The following is a 14351-nucleotide window of genomic DNA, read 5'->3' on the forward strand; positions in this document are numbered from 1 at the left end:
AGAGGTCTTTTTTGAAGAACTGGTTTAATGGGTGCATGGTCATTAAGGCCATGCCCATAATTTGCTCTAAGTCTAACTATCCAGTTAGCTTCCAGTTCTTCAGTCCTACATCTAATATTACCATGTCTTATATTCTCATAAGTCGTGCCCAATACTAAAAATTTAAAAGTATGCTGTTCATCCGTGTTACCAACATGCTTAGCAAGTGCATTAGTAAAATTCTTTTTCTTAATATGATATAAATGTTCCATGATTCTTTCTTTCAGGGAACAATCAGTTTTACCTACATAATATTTATTACATAAAACACAAAAAGCGAGATATACAACATGCATAGTGTCACAAGAAGCACTTACAGTTATATAAAAGATCTCCCCAGTGTCTGGATGTTTAAAAACAGTATTCTTAGAAATATAGCTGGTTCAGTGCCAGGTTCTGTTACTACGTGCTTCTTAAAAGTATTACTACATAACCTGTTCTTGAGAGACTTCCTATTTTTAAAAGAGAATTGTGGTCTCATACCTACTAATGCCTTGATATGATCAGCAGTCATTAAAATATTCCAGTGGTCATTAATAACGTCTGTATATAAACTAACATCCCTAGTATAATTAAGAGACATTCTGAGTTTATTATTAGTAGAGTGTTTAATTCTATTAAAGTTTTCTGAAAAATAAGGTTTTGCTGCAGTTGTTCTCATAGAATCAACTGCTAGGGAATTAACCTCCACCATTCTGTGTTCATAGCCCCTATCAAGCAATTCTGTTGTTATTATATTTTTATGATGTTGATAATCTTCATCTCTGACATTCAGCCTAGAGGCTCTGAAGAATTGATTCCTAGCAACATTTCTAAATACAAAATTAGGGTGCATACTTTTTCTATTTAATAACTGATTAGCATGACATTCTTTCCTATACAAATTACTATTCAAATAACCATTTGCATCTCTACTAATATAAACATCCAGAAAACTTATGCCATCGGAAGAAAAATTTAAAGTAAAATGTAAAAAATCTGAGGAACTATTAATATAGTCCATGAAATCTAGCAATTATTTTTCCATTCCTTTCCAAATCAAAAAAGGTCATCCACAAATCTCTTATAAAATAAAATAAATTCTTTAAATGGACCCTGCACTAGATGTTGAGTTTCCCACACATCCATCACAGCATTCGCGTAACTATTAGAGCAAGAGCTCCCCATGGCAACTCCATTCTTTTGCCAATATATCATTTCATTGTACACAAATATATTGTTCTGTAGTACTAAATTCAATAAAGTTTGTATCAAAAATATTTCATCATTATTCAACCCTGCAGAACCTGATAATAGTTTAGTAACGTAGTCAATCCCTATTGTATTAGGAATTACAGTGAATAAAGAAACCACATCTAATGTGGCAAACAAAAATCTGTCATAAGCTGTTATGTGTTTAGAAAGTTGAAACAGTTCATTCAAAAAGTGTTCCGTGTCTCTAAGGACTATATGAGACTTACTTACTATAGGTCTGAGACATTTCTCTAGATAAATGGACAAGGGCTCGGTGCACCAATTGTTACCTGCCACTATAGGTCTCATTGGGGGCTTACTACAATTCTTATGCACCTTAGGCAATCCTTGTATAATAGGTATAGTAGGATCCAAAGTATAAAAATATTTAGCTAAGTCATGATCTATCAAAGAAGTAGCTTCTAGCCATTTGATCGAACTAAAAACTGTATTAATCATTGTATTAACCTGTGTTGATGTTATGACTTCATAAAAAGTGACATCAGATAGCATATCACACATTGCCATTTCATATTCTATTTTGTCCATTAAAACTATTTGCCCTCCTTTGTCAGCCGGTCTGATAATCAAATCCTGATTATTTTCTAAATCAACCAGTGCCAATTGTTCAAGCTTACTCAGATTATGCCTATTACCTATATTCCTATTCATATGTTTATTACTGAAAACTTCATAAATGCTAGAAATACATAACTGCTCAAAAGCATTGACCAAAGCATTATGTTTTGGTACAAACATACTCAGTCTTTTAAAACAGTCACTGTATACATCCTGAGTATCATTGAACATGCATTTTAAAGAAAGGTTACGTGCAGACATTTTAACATCAAATATAATATCAGTAATGCGCATATCAGTTGTGGGAATAAATGTTAAGCCCTTATTCAAAACAGTCATTTCAAAGTCTGTTAAATTATGACTGGAAAGATTAACAATCAATATCTTACTTGTTGAAATGCTTTTTTTATCGTTAGTGGGCTTGTGGTTGTTTCACCCAACTTTCGTTTGTATCTGGTTGTGCTCCTGCCTCTCGGCTGTGTCTTCTGCTGTCCACTTCTCGCCCTGCTTATGGATCTCTCCCTCACTGGAAAAGGAAAATTCAAGCCCATGGAGTTCAAGCCCAATAAAAAATTATTGGTGTTTGGCCCATTACCTTGATTCTGAGATGATAACAAGGGGGGAAAATCTGCATCCACAGACCTATGTATTTCTGACGTGGTTACAAAGGTCTTTCTAATAGCCCCCATATTAGCAGTCAATTGCAGATTTGTAGTATCAGTATTACTAGATACAGGCAAAGATGTTGCTTGTATGCCCGTATTATTTATACCAATTTCTTGAATATCAGAATTAGAAACGTTAGTAGTACTCGCCAACTGCACTTCTGCTCCGTTGTAATTAGCTTCGCTCTGTTGTGAACGTAATGAAGTATGCAATTGGTCTGTAAAATCACGTGGCCAGGTAAAGATGTTACCGGCTACGAAATCTTTACGGTCTCTGTATATTTTATTCATTTTAGTTTGTAACAATTTCCTTCCATAAATAATCACATTATCAATGGTTTCAGTCATGGGTTTATCTAGAATGGTCGGACAATATTTACTACAAAGCGCCAAATATTTGGACTTGATATTGTCTAATAAAGTTATTTCTTGCCTAGTGGCTGATGCTATTAACAACTTCAGGTAACCCATACTTGTAGAAAGATTAAGTTGTTGCCATTCACTTAGGAGAGTTGTATCACAATCAATTTGGGCGGGCATTTTCAATACCCTGAGCCCACGAGGTATAATCCCCTCTGTCAAACATAGCTGTAAATGAAACTTCTCGTACTGAGTTCTTTTTAATTTACACAACTCCTTCTCTAAGTTCAATAAATCACTTTTCAGTGCCAAAAAATCAAAATGTGTATTGTCCTCACCTTCTGTAGGTATAATATCTGTAAGAAGCGGATTCTCTTTGTCAATGATTCTAGATATAAAAATGTTCACATTGAGTTCAGTCCAATTAAATTGTTCTGATGGCTCTACTACTTCAGGCATAACAACATTCTCATTTCCAGTAGCCATAACTAAGGTGTTGTTTGGTGTGAAAAAAACTGCACAATATGAAGACAGACTCACCAAACAAACACCTAACACCTTTGCAATAAAAAGTAAAATCCAAATACAAGTCAAATAAGCAAAGGTGTGGCTCCAAGGTAAACTGTTATATGAATCCTGAATAACAAAAGTAGAAACAGTTCCGTTGCAACTCAGCTTTAATGATAACACAAGCGCTTTCACGTACAGCTTCTTCAGGTGTTTAAACAGAATTAATGAAACACCTATTTATACACATAAAAAAATCATGTGATCAAATAATTACAGAGTTAAAGTAAAATATCGAATAAAAACAATATAAAAATTTTTATTTCTTATGTTGAAACCAAAAAATACAAATAAATATATATATATATATATATATATATATATATATATATATATATTTGTATAATAGGTTCATAGGTTCATAGATTCATAGGTTCATACTAGGCTATCTGCCCTGAGGCAATTATAAGCCTAGCCTGATTCTGTATGGCTTACGCCACCCCTTGATTTGAGTATACTGTGCCCTTTTTAAGGTTTAGTTTACTGTGCCTCTGTCTAATAGTGACACGGGAGTAATCCCTGGGACAAACCTATGATCCCCCATCCACCTACTGAGATTCTTCTTGAAGAGATTCAGTGAGGTGCTCTGCCTCACATGAACTGGAATTCTATTCCAGAGCAAAGGGAGCCTCTGGGTTATGAACCTGTCCCTCCAGCAAGTTCTATTTATTTCTGTGCTGAGGTTCAAGTCCCTCGAGCGTGTGGCTCTAAGGGATTTAGATTTACTGAGGTGGAGCATGTCCATTAATTCTGGATTTGACATAGCTTTGTATGTCAGGCATAGATCGCCTTGAAGTAGGCGGTATGCAACTGAGTAGAGCTGGAGTTTTTTTAACCGAGCAGCATATGGCATCTGTTTGAGACCCTTGATCCTCTTGGTGAGATACTTCTGGGGTCTTTCTAATTGCTGCAGGTGTTGGGTAAGGTACATCCCAAAGGGGCATTGTATTCTATGATGGGCCTGATGAGGGATGAATAAAGGGGCACGATTACCTCTCTTGATCTAGATGTGAAACCCTTCGTGATGAGGTGGGCTATGTAGAAGGTCTTTCTAACCACTTTGGCAATGTGGTTTTCAAAGGAGAGATTGCTATCAACTTGGGTCCCCAGGTCCCTAATAACTTTCTCTGTACTTAATGGGTTTCCGCCTATGTGGTAATTTGTGGGCACATAGTTTTTCCAAAGGGTATGACTATACATTTTTTGGCATTTAGCTTTAAACCATGGCACTGGCACCAGTCATCTGTCTCTGTGAGACCTTTTTGAAGGATGTTTGTGTCAGCTGGAGAGTTGATTATGGCGCCCAGTTTGCAGTAGTCTGCGAACTTGGGGAGCCATAGTCCTCCCACGTTTGCCTGTACCTCGGAAAAGTATATACTGAACAAGAGTGGTCCCAGGACAGAACCCTGTGGGATGCCACTTGTGACTGGTTTCGAGTCTGACATGGCTCCAGCAACTCTCACTCTGTGGGTTCTGTCTTTGAGCCAGTTTACAACCCATCTTGTGACATAGGGGTTTATATTTAAGCTGGATAGCTTATCTATGATGCCCGAGTGGGGTATTGTGTCAAATGCCTTTGCAAGGTCCAGATACGCTGTGTGGACTACCTTCCCTTCATCTATGGCTTTGGTGACTGTTTCGAAGAAGTCAACCAGGTTCAAAAGGCAGGATCTGCCCTTGACAAAGCCGAACTGGGTAGGATCTAGTGTCTGTAGGTCCCCAATGTCTTTGTTTATGAGCTCCATGATGATCCTCTCCATAGCCTTGCAGACTAAGCTAGTCAGGCTTATGGGGTGATAGTTTCCAGGGTCCGTAGAGGCTCCACCTTTGTGGAGTGGGACCACTGTTGATGTACGCCATTCTGTGGGCACATATCCTGTAGTGAGGCTGAGATTGTATAGCTGTTTTATTTGAGGGATTAGTTCCTCTTGGAGTTCATGTAGAATGCAACCTGGGATGTCATCTGGTCCCATGGAAGCAGTGTTTTTTGCTTTGGAGAGGGCAGTCTTCACCTGAGCATCAGAGATGTTTGGGAGGCAGCCCTCTGCTGGGATAGATACTTGCTCTTTTGGGGGGGGGGAGTTTGCACTGAACCTGTCTGCCAGGATATTGGCAATGTCTGTGGGTTCAGTGTATTTTTTGTCGTTTAGAATCAACTCAGAACAAGTCTGGGAGTTGCATCCCAGGTTTCTAACATAACTGAAAAAGCCTTATGATTGTCTTTGGTGTCCTGTGCAATTTTTCTCTCAAAGCTGGCCTTGGAGGATTTTATGAGGGATCGTAATTTTTTGCTAGTACTGATCAGAGATGCCTTCCCTATTAGAGATTTTGCTCTATCATGTAGTAGCTTCCTCCTTCTGTTGTACAGTTTATTTATGGCAGGGGTCCACCAGACTGGACGCCTGCCTTTGGATGATTGGGTCTTGGTTTTGTTTGGGATAGCATGATCCATGCATTCCTGGAGATGTCCGTAGAATGCGTTTATATAGGATTCTGGAGTTTGGGCCGTAGTTTCCACTGGCCCTGGGGCCTTGTAGGATTCCACTTCAGTTTTGAGAAGTGAGAAGTTTGCTTTTGAGAAGTTTTTCACTGTGGTTTTCTGGGCTGGGGGTGGGGTCGGGATGTGGACATCCAGTGAAATTAATTTATGGTCTGATCTTACCAATGAGGGATATACTTCTGGTGTGGAGCATAGATTCCCCATGTTGGTAATGATCAGGTCTAGTATGTTGTCCCCCCTTGTGGGAGTGGTGACTAGTTGTTCCATAGCATTTGAGTTTATAATTTCCAGGAACCTTTGGGCTAAGGTGCTGGGGCTTGAGTAGTGCTCCCAGTCAATGTTTGGGTAGTTGAAGTCGCCCAATATAATGGTGTTCGGAGAGATCTTCATGTTCTCCAATGTTTTCAGGAAAGCCGAGTGGGATTCCTGACTTTGAGAGGGTGGTCTGTAGGATGCTATAAAGTGAAAAGCAGTCTTGCCCACTGTTAGTTGCACATGGATGGTCACCGATACTTCGTGCAATGCCATTAACCTGGAGGTGTGGATATCCTTGATAAATATGGAAACTCCCCCTCCTTTTGTGGTTCAGTCCGGGTTTTGGGGCCGAAAAGCATGATATGAGGTATAGCCTGGTAGTGCTGGGGTGCTCTCTGGAGCCTTGAAGCAGGTTTCTGTCACTGCACAGATATCAATGTTCTCCATACAGAGGAGAGCTTCGAGTGCGTGCATATTGAGGTTAAGACTTCTGGCATTTAGCAGCATTACCCTTAGTTTCTTGTTCCTTGTACTGTTTATGGGTGTGGGTTTGACTTTTGAGCCTTGCCTAAAAAGGCATTATGGGGGTGGCAAGAGCCTTTGCCAATATCCGAAAGCCCAGTGGTGACAGGTGCAAGCCGTCCCTAGCGAAGCAACGTGGCTTGTCGAGCATGTCATCCCAGGCTGACAGACACTGGATCCCCTTTGAATGACACCAAAATTTTAGCCAATTGTTAAAATCGATCATTTTGTCTTTGTACTGTGGCATCATTCTAAGTGAGGGTAAGATGCTGCTCAAGGTCAGGGTCATACCAGCCTGGGCTACATGATCAGAGAGCTCCTCTATGTCTCTTTTCATGTAGTCGAGGGAGGTACATCTCAGGTCATTCACACCAGCATGTACAATGACTGAGTCATATTTGTATTTGCTTTGGAGTGACCTGAGTGCTTGTGTTATGTGGCGGATCCTAGCACCCGAGAGGCAGCTCACCGTGACCTTCTCTTTATTCAGCCTGGTGAGTGGGACATCAGTGTGTCTGACAATAGAGTCACCTATTACAAGAGTATCAGGTGTGTTATTCAGCCTTAAGGGCTGTGCCTGCTTGGCACACTGACTTTGTGGGCTATGTGTTGTGCGTGTTTTGTTTTGAGGTAGCATTTGCTTGGATGTCTGCTTTGGAGGTCTCTGTTGCTTAGGTAGATTTTTATTTAGAGCCTCCGAGTATGTTTTTGTGTATTTATGTGTTTGGTTTGCTGATGTGGTGGGACTATGTGATACTGGAATTGTGTTGTGTGAGGTTACCTTCTCCTCCTGACTGGTTACACCAGTTTTGAGATGAGAGAGCTCAGCCTCCAGTTTGGCTAAATAGTTGCATCTCTCACATATATTTGAACCTGTTTGGAGGAGGAGAGGGTTGTCCGTGTACATGACACAGTTGTAACATTGCCTCAAAATTCCCAGATTCACCAGCTGGAATGGAGAGGAAACCATTGACTGACCTTTGGACATGCTAGAGTAATATAGGGAAACTGAATTTAAGACGGACCAATAGAGGACAGGGTAATCGTAGAGAGTATAAGAGTAAGTAGTGCTTATGGTTTAATAGTGCTAACTTGTAGGACATTCTAACAACAGAATTGCTTGATAAGGGCTATGAACACAGAATGGTGGAGGTTAATTCCCTAGCAGTTGATTCTATGAGAACAACTGCAGCAAAACCTTATTTTTCAGAAAACTTTAATAGAATTAAACACTCTACTAATAATAAACTCAGAATGTCTCTTAATTATACTAGGGATGTTAGTTTATATACAGAAGTTATTAATGACCATTGGAATATTTTAATGACTGATGATCATATCAAGGCATTAGTAGTTACGAGACCACAATTCTCTTTTAAAAATCGGAAGTCTCTCAAGAATAGGTTATGTAGTAATACTTTTAAGAAGCACATAGTAACAGAACCTGGCACTAAACCATGTGGTAGCTGCAGGTACTGCAGCTATATTTCTAAGAATACTGTTTTTAAACATCCAGACACTGGGGAGATCTTTTATATAACTGTAAGTGCCACTTGTGATACTATGCATGTTGTATATCTTGCTTTTTGTGTTTTATGTAATAAATATTATGTAGGTAAAACTGATCGTTCCCTAAAAGAAAGAATAAAGGAACATTTATATCATATTAAGAAAAAGAATTTTACTAATGCACTTGCTAAGCATGTTGGTAACATGGATGAACAGCATACTTTTAAATTTTTAGTACTGGGCACGACTTATGAGAATATAAGACGCGGTAATATTAGATGTAGGACTGAAGAACTGGAAGCTAACTGGATAGTTAGACTTAGAGCAAATTATGGGCATGGTCTTAATGACCATGTACCCATTAAACCAGTTCTTCAAAAAAGACCTCTTCGTAAATAAAGTATATAAAATGCTTGTATTATCAAACACATGTGTGTATATATATATATATATATATATATATATATATATATATATATATATATATATATGTTTGTATTTTTTGGTTTCAACATAAGAAATAAAAATTTTTATATTGTTTTTATTCGATATTTTACTTTAATTCTGTAATTATTTGATCACATGATTTTTTTATGTGTATAAATAGGTGTTTCATTAATTCTGTTTAAAACCTGAAGAAGCTGTATGTGAAAGCGCTTGTGTTATCATTAAAGCTGAGTTGCAATGGAACTGTTTCTACTTTTGTTATTCTGGATTCATATAACAGTTTACCTTGGAGCCACACCTTTGCTTATTTGACTTGTGTTTCAATTGTACACTGTGTCGCATACCGCCTACCCAGAGGCTACCCCTGCCCAACATACAAAGCTATGGCAAACCCACAGGTGTTGGACGTGCTCCATGTAAACAGATGGAATACCAGACAAGATACACACTCTACTGATCAACACCTTGTAATGTAAACAGCAGAACATGCTTGACTGGCACATCATCATCACAGACACATACCATACTGTGGAACCAACCACCTATCAACAGCATATGAAGGTCCTCATTAGCAGCTGCCATCAATAACCATGATGATTGCATGTGAGATAGGAAACACAACCCGGTAATCACCCCTTTGGCTCTGCATGACAGGGGCACAGGAACCTACATTACATGTGTGTTGTAGTGCAGGGTACCATATGTCTATGCTTCCATAGGCCCTATGGATAACAGCCTATCAGCTACCTACATGCTATGTGAGGTTGACTGTGTGTGATGGAGAATGTGTATGTGAATGTGTCAATGATGCGTATACGTGTGATAGCCTAGTGGGAGTCTGTGTATACCATGGTATGTAGTGTTGTAGCTCTAATCCCATCTAAAGGCCCGTATGCTATTGCCAGGCATGAAAATCACTATGGCATACATTGTGATGTAGGCCCATGTTGTCGAATGGAGTGTGCCTTTGTAGGCTAAAGCAGTACATGTATGCTTATTGATTGTTAACACTAGTGAATACAAGTCACATATGGACTGTAGTACCACCTGAAGCTGTATGCCTCAACTGCACAGTATGGTCTATATCTACATGGCTTGGTAACACACTTTTGTTTGTTACCTGTAGTCTTTACACATCACATACCTCAGGCATGAGGTCATGTATGTGCTGACACACAGTAATGTATGGTACACAGGTAACTGTAATCTGGGTTGCCATACCCTTGTGTCTTGTAGGTATGTCTGATGTGTGTGTGGGTATGCCTGTAACATGTCCTCGGTGGTATGTGTGTCATGGGATATAGGTGCCTATCTAGCAACATGTATAGTGTATTACAGCAGTATGCCACCTATAGTGGTGCATGTGCACATATGTTACTCAGGGGTTTGCTATCAACAAGTAGTGTGGTGTACTGCTAGTACTGTAACCGTACTGTACATAGATTTAAATGGATGACCTGTGGCTAGGTGTTGCATTGTGTCACATACAGTGTGCCATGTACTGTTGTATAGTCCTACATACTGGTTTAACTTTGTGGCTGTGCAGGACATGGTTTGATATTTAGCATGTGCCAGGCACTGTCATGCAGTTGTGGTCTTAGCAGTCATATGTGTTATTAAAAGTATGTATGTGCTGACAGCCAATAGGTTGCTATATATGGCATATCAATGATGTCTGTGCATTAGAATGTTGAGTGTGCAACATGGCTTTTTCACAATTACTGTTTAATTGTCCTCCAGGGTTATGGAACACAACAGAAAGTCATCCTATACCCCTGAGGAGGAGAATGTTATCAGAGATGCACTCATCCAACATTATAATCTACTGTTTTCAAGATCCTGCCAGGACCAGCATGGTCGCACTGCACTGTGGCAGGATGTTGTCTGTCGGGTGAATGATGTAGGCATGCATAACCGGACTTATGAGCAGGTACGACATCACTGCAGTGATTTAATCAGACATGTCCGGCAGCATGCCTCCGATGCCACAGACAGCAGCTTGCCACAGGTGGTGGTGCTGCCGCACATCCCCCCCTCACCAGAGTGGAAGAGCTGCTACTCAGCGTGGTGGCTCCTGCCCAACCGTTACAACACACCTGTGTCATCATGGAGGCCAGAGTCACCCAGCACAGCGACAACAAGCATGCAGGCAACATGGCATATCTGTAGACCATTGTTATCCAAAGTGTTATAATATGCATTAATCAGATGTGTACTGTGTATGCAGAATATGTGGGGCTTGGTGTCATGCAATACTGATAATTCAGGACATTATCTGTATGCCTGTGACTGTCACCCCATGTACTACTGTATAATTGCAGACTCACAGCAGCAATGCCATAGTTGTTGACACTGACATACTGTCTCATATCCTTGCAGGTCCCTCTGGTGTGATAGCATGACAGGAGACCCATGCTGGTGAGTGGGCTGCAGTCAATTTAGCATATAACATCTGCATGTCATAGGAGAGTTGTAAGCCATATACACATGTTAAACACCTATGCATAGTGCATGCTATGCATGTTCTCTGTGTGACTATGCACTTCACAGTGACATGAGTAGCTGACCCATACACATGCAACACACAGAGCATCACAAACAAGTGGGGTACACTGTAGTGGATATTGTATAGGCATAGTCAATACACATGCACACAACATACACCACTTTGTCATATGCAGCATGTGTTAATATGATACACATGGCATATGTAGACACCTGCTGTAAGGTCGTACTCCAGTATCCCATATGTCATCAACACAGCACACATACTATACCTGGGGGTAGAGCCCTATCATGGGGCAGTGTGACATGCATCAACACACAACACAGTCATGTTAGGCAATGTTCCCTATTAAACACCTGACATGCCCATGCAATGACTGTCTGTGAACTGTTTAATGTAGCCTAAGTGGTGCAGGTCATGTACAGCAAGATAGCTGCCAGTGTGACATGCATCAGTGTTCTTGAGTGACCACATGATGCTGCCTGATGATGGCTCATGGTACTACACTACATCCAGTTACAGTACCTGCAGTACTACACATAGCATTCATCGTTAGACACCTGACAGTTGTTTGCATCCAGACATGGTTTGTATACCTATGAGTGATGGTGCACACAACATTGGAAAGTATTTCAGACTTGCAGTGCAATGTTCTCTCCATGTACACATTGTCTACCAGGGTGAGGGCAATCAGTGAACAACACACATGCATCAATGACATGTATACTGTTAACTACAAGGACTCTCTACACTCGCACTGCATGCTGTCGAGCAACACACATCCTGCATGCTGACACATGTGAGAGGACCGTTTGTATTGTGATACTCGACTCCACCATCAGCCACTAATGACTATGTTCCATATTGCTGTTGGTGTGTGTGTGTCAACTTGAATGTGTAGTGTATTAGTGTGCATGTGTTCATGTGTGCATGTGTGCATGTGTTCATGTGTTCATTTGTTCATGTGTGCATGTGTGCATGTGTGCATGTGTTCATGTGTGCATGCGTTCATGTGTTCATGTGTGCATGTGTGCATGTGTTCATGTGTGCGAACATCCTGTACAGATGGTAAAGTGTGCTTCCTGTCTCCCTCTCACAGGTGCTGAGGTAATGGATGGGTGCAGCTGGGAACCTGAGGTCACTGCCACTAATAGTGACCATGATGATACATGTATAGTGGCACAGGCATGTTTGACAGGGTCTGTCGGTGGTCCATCAATCAACAGTACACAGCTTTCCACCCCATCTATGCGCACATATGTACTGCCATTACATCCCTCAACACCAATGGCCTTAGGTGAGGAACAGCATATGGTAGGCATTGACCAGGAAAGTGTGGTATCCATGGCACATGCAACCCCACACAGCAGCCATGCCCAGACACACAGAACGGTACCACATAGGCATATGTCCAGGGGTTCTCGTGGGAGCATCACTGGCCATAATGCCCCTGGCAGGCGTGCCCGCACAGGTCTCACAACCTCAGGTATGTTCCAGGCTGTGATGCAAGCACAGGCACGTATGGAATGGTACACCATGCAGGGACTAAGGGCACAGAGGGCTCATAACACCACGATCAATGACAGTATCTGCGACCTTGCCGGTGCCATCCGCAATTACACTGATGTCATTGATAGATGTTGGGGGGAGACACTAGATGTCCTCCGCAATGTTATGTCCATGTGCCAGGACAGTGCAGGATGGCTGGGACATCGATGTGAACGTATGCCAACAACATCCCCAGCTGGCAGCCGGCGAGGATGACAACCAAGTGCCAGCCACCCCCATAGTGCCAGTACCAGCCCCACCAATGTTGTGGCTGGGCTGTCCGTAGACCGTCCGCGATGCCCATGTGCACGTGGCTCTGGCCAGTCCCAGCAGGGACATGGGTCCAGTCAACATCCCTCTGCCTCTGCTGATAGTACTCAGTCTGGCTTAGTACCTGATATAGTCCGTCTCACCCCTGGCAGGCACAGGTACTGTGTCCATGGCCAGAGACAGTGATTTGTACAGCCTGGCAGGTACAATCTGTGGCTGTTCCACAAACTCCCGTATTTGGCAGCCACAAGGGGGTACTGTGTGCATGCAGACACACACACATACTACCAACACGTAGGGCTAACACATACACACACACATCACATCAACATTGACCCATACTGTACTGTTGTCCCTCACACACACACACACACACACACACACACACACACACACACACACACACACACACACACACACACACACACACACACACACATACATGTTGATTGGATGGGTCATTGTCGGGCTCTGGAAAACAACCATACACCCTGTGCATATGATGAAACTGTGCCACCATCTGTCATCTGTGACATTGATGCAGGAACAGGATAACACAGTGCTGATGCACAGGGTGACCTACTAGCAGTGTAGCAATGTTAGCATGTTGTGAACAGTAATGGGTAATGATAGCCTTGTAGGTGTATCTGAGCAGGCATGATGCATCCCAGCAGTGATTATCAATTTTGTATTGTATACACCAGTGTTAATCCCAAACATGGATTGTCCACACATGTGACAGTTGGCTGATGTGTGTGGTACTGGCAGCATGTGTTGTTGAGTGGATGTAACATCTATGATGTGTGCTGTACAGATTCCAAGGTATACATTTGTGAACATGGTGGAGGTGCACTGTTTGCATGTATGTGCATGGTGGGCACATGTAAAGGGTGACATGCTCTGTATTACACAGTGTTAATATTTCATATTTCCTATGGGTGTCCAATATGCATGTCACTACACATATGTCACAACTTGGGTACATGTGTGTATGACATGGTATGACACTATGCTGTGGGTGATACTGCTGATATCGGTCATTGGTTAGCATTCTGGTAGTGTACATAACCCCAACAGCCTGATTTTAACCAATCATTACATGATGTCTTGACAACTGACACACAGCTGTAGGATACACAGTAGCATTAGAATCTTTCTGGTTTTGTACTATACCAGTTACCAGTGGTAATGACCACCACACATTCCCATGACCACTTCTGTTTGCCATGTGTCCATCCTAGGTACACGCAGACACACTAGAGATATGTACATCCACATCTGGTGATGCATACAGTGGCCTACAAAGCATTCCCCGGATTAGACACCTATCTTCCATGAGGGTATCATACAG

The sequence above is a fragment of the Protopterus annectens genome, chromosome 2.part1 (genome assembly GCF_019279795.1).
Source record: "Protopterus annectens isolate FY-2018-M chromosome 2.part1, PAN1.0, whole genome shotgun sequence".
Classification (NCBI taxonomy): Eukaryota; Metazoa; Chordata; order Ceratodontiformes; family Protopteridae; genus Protopterus; species Protopterus annectens.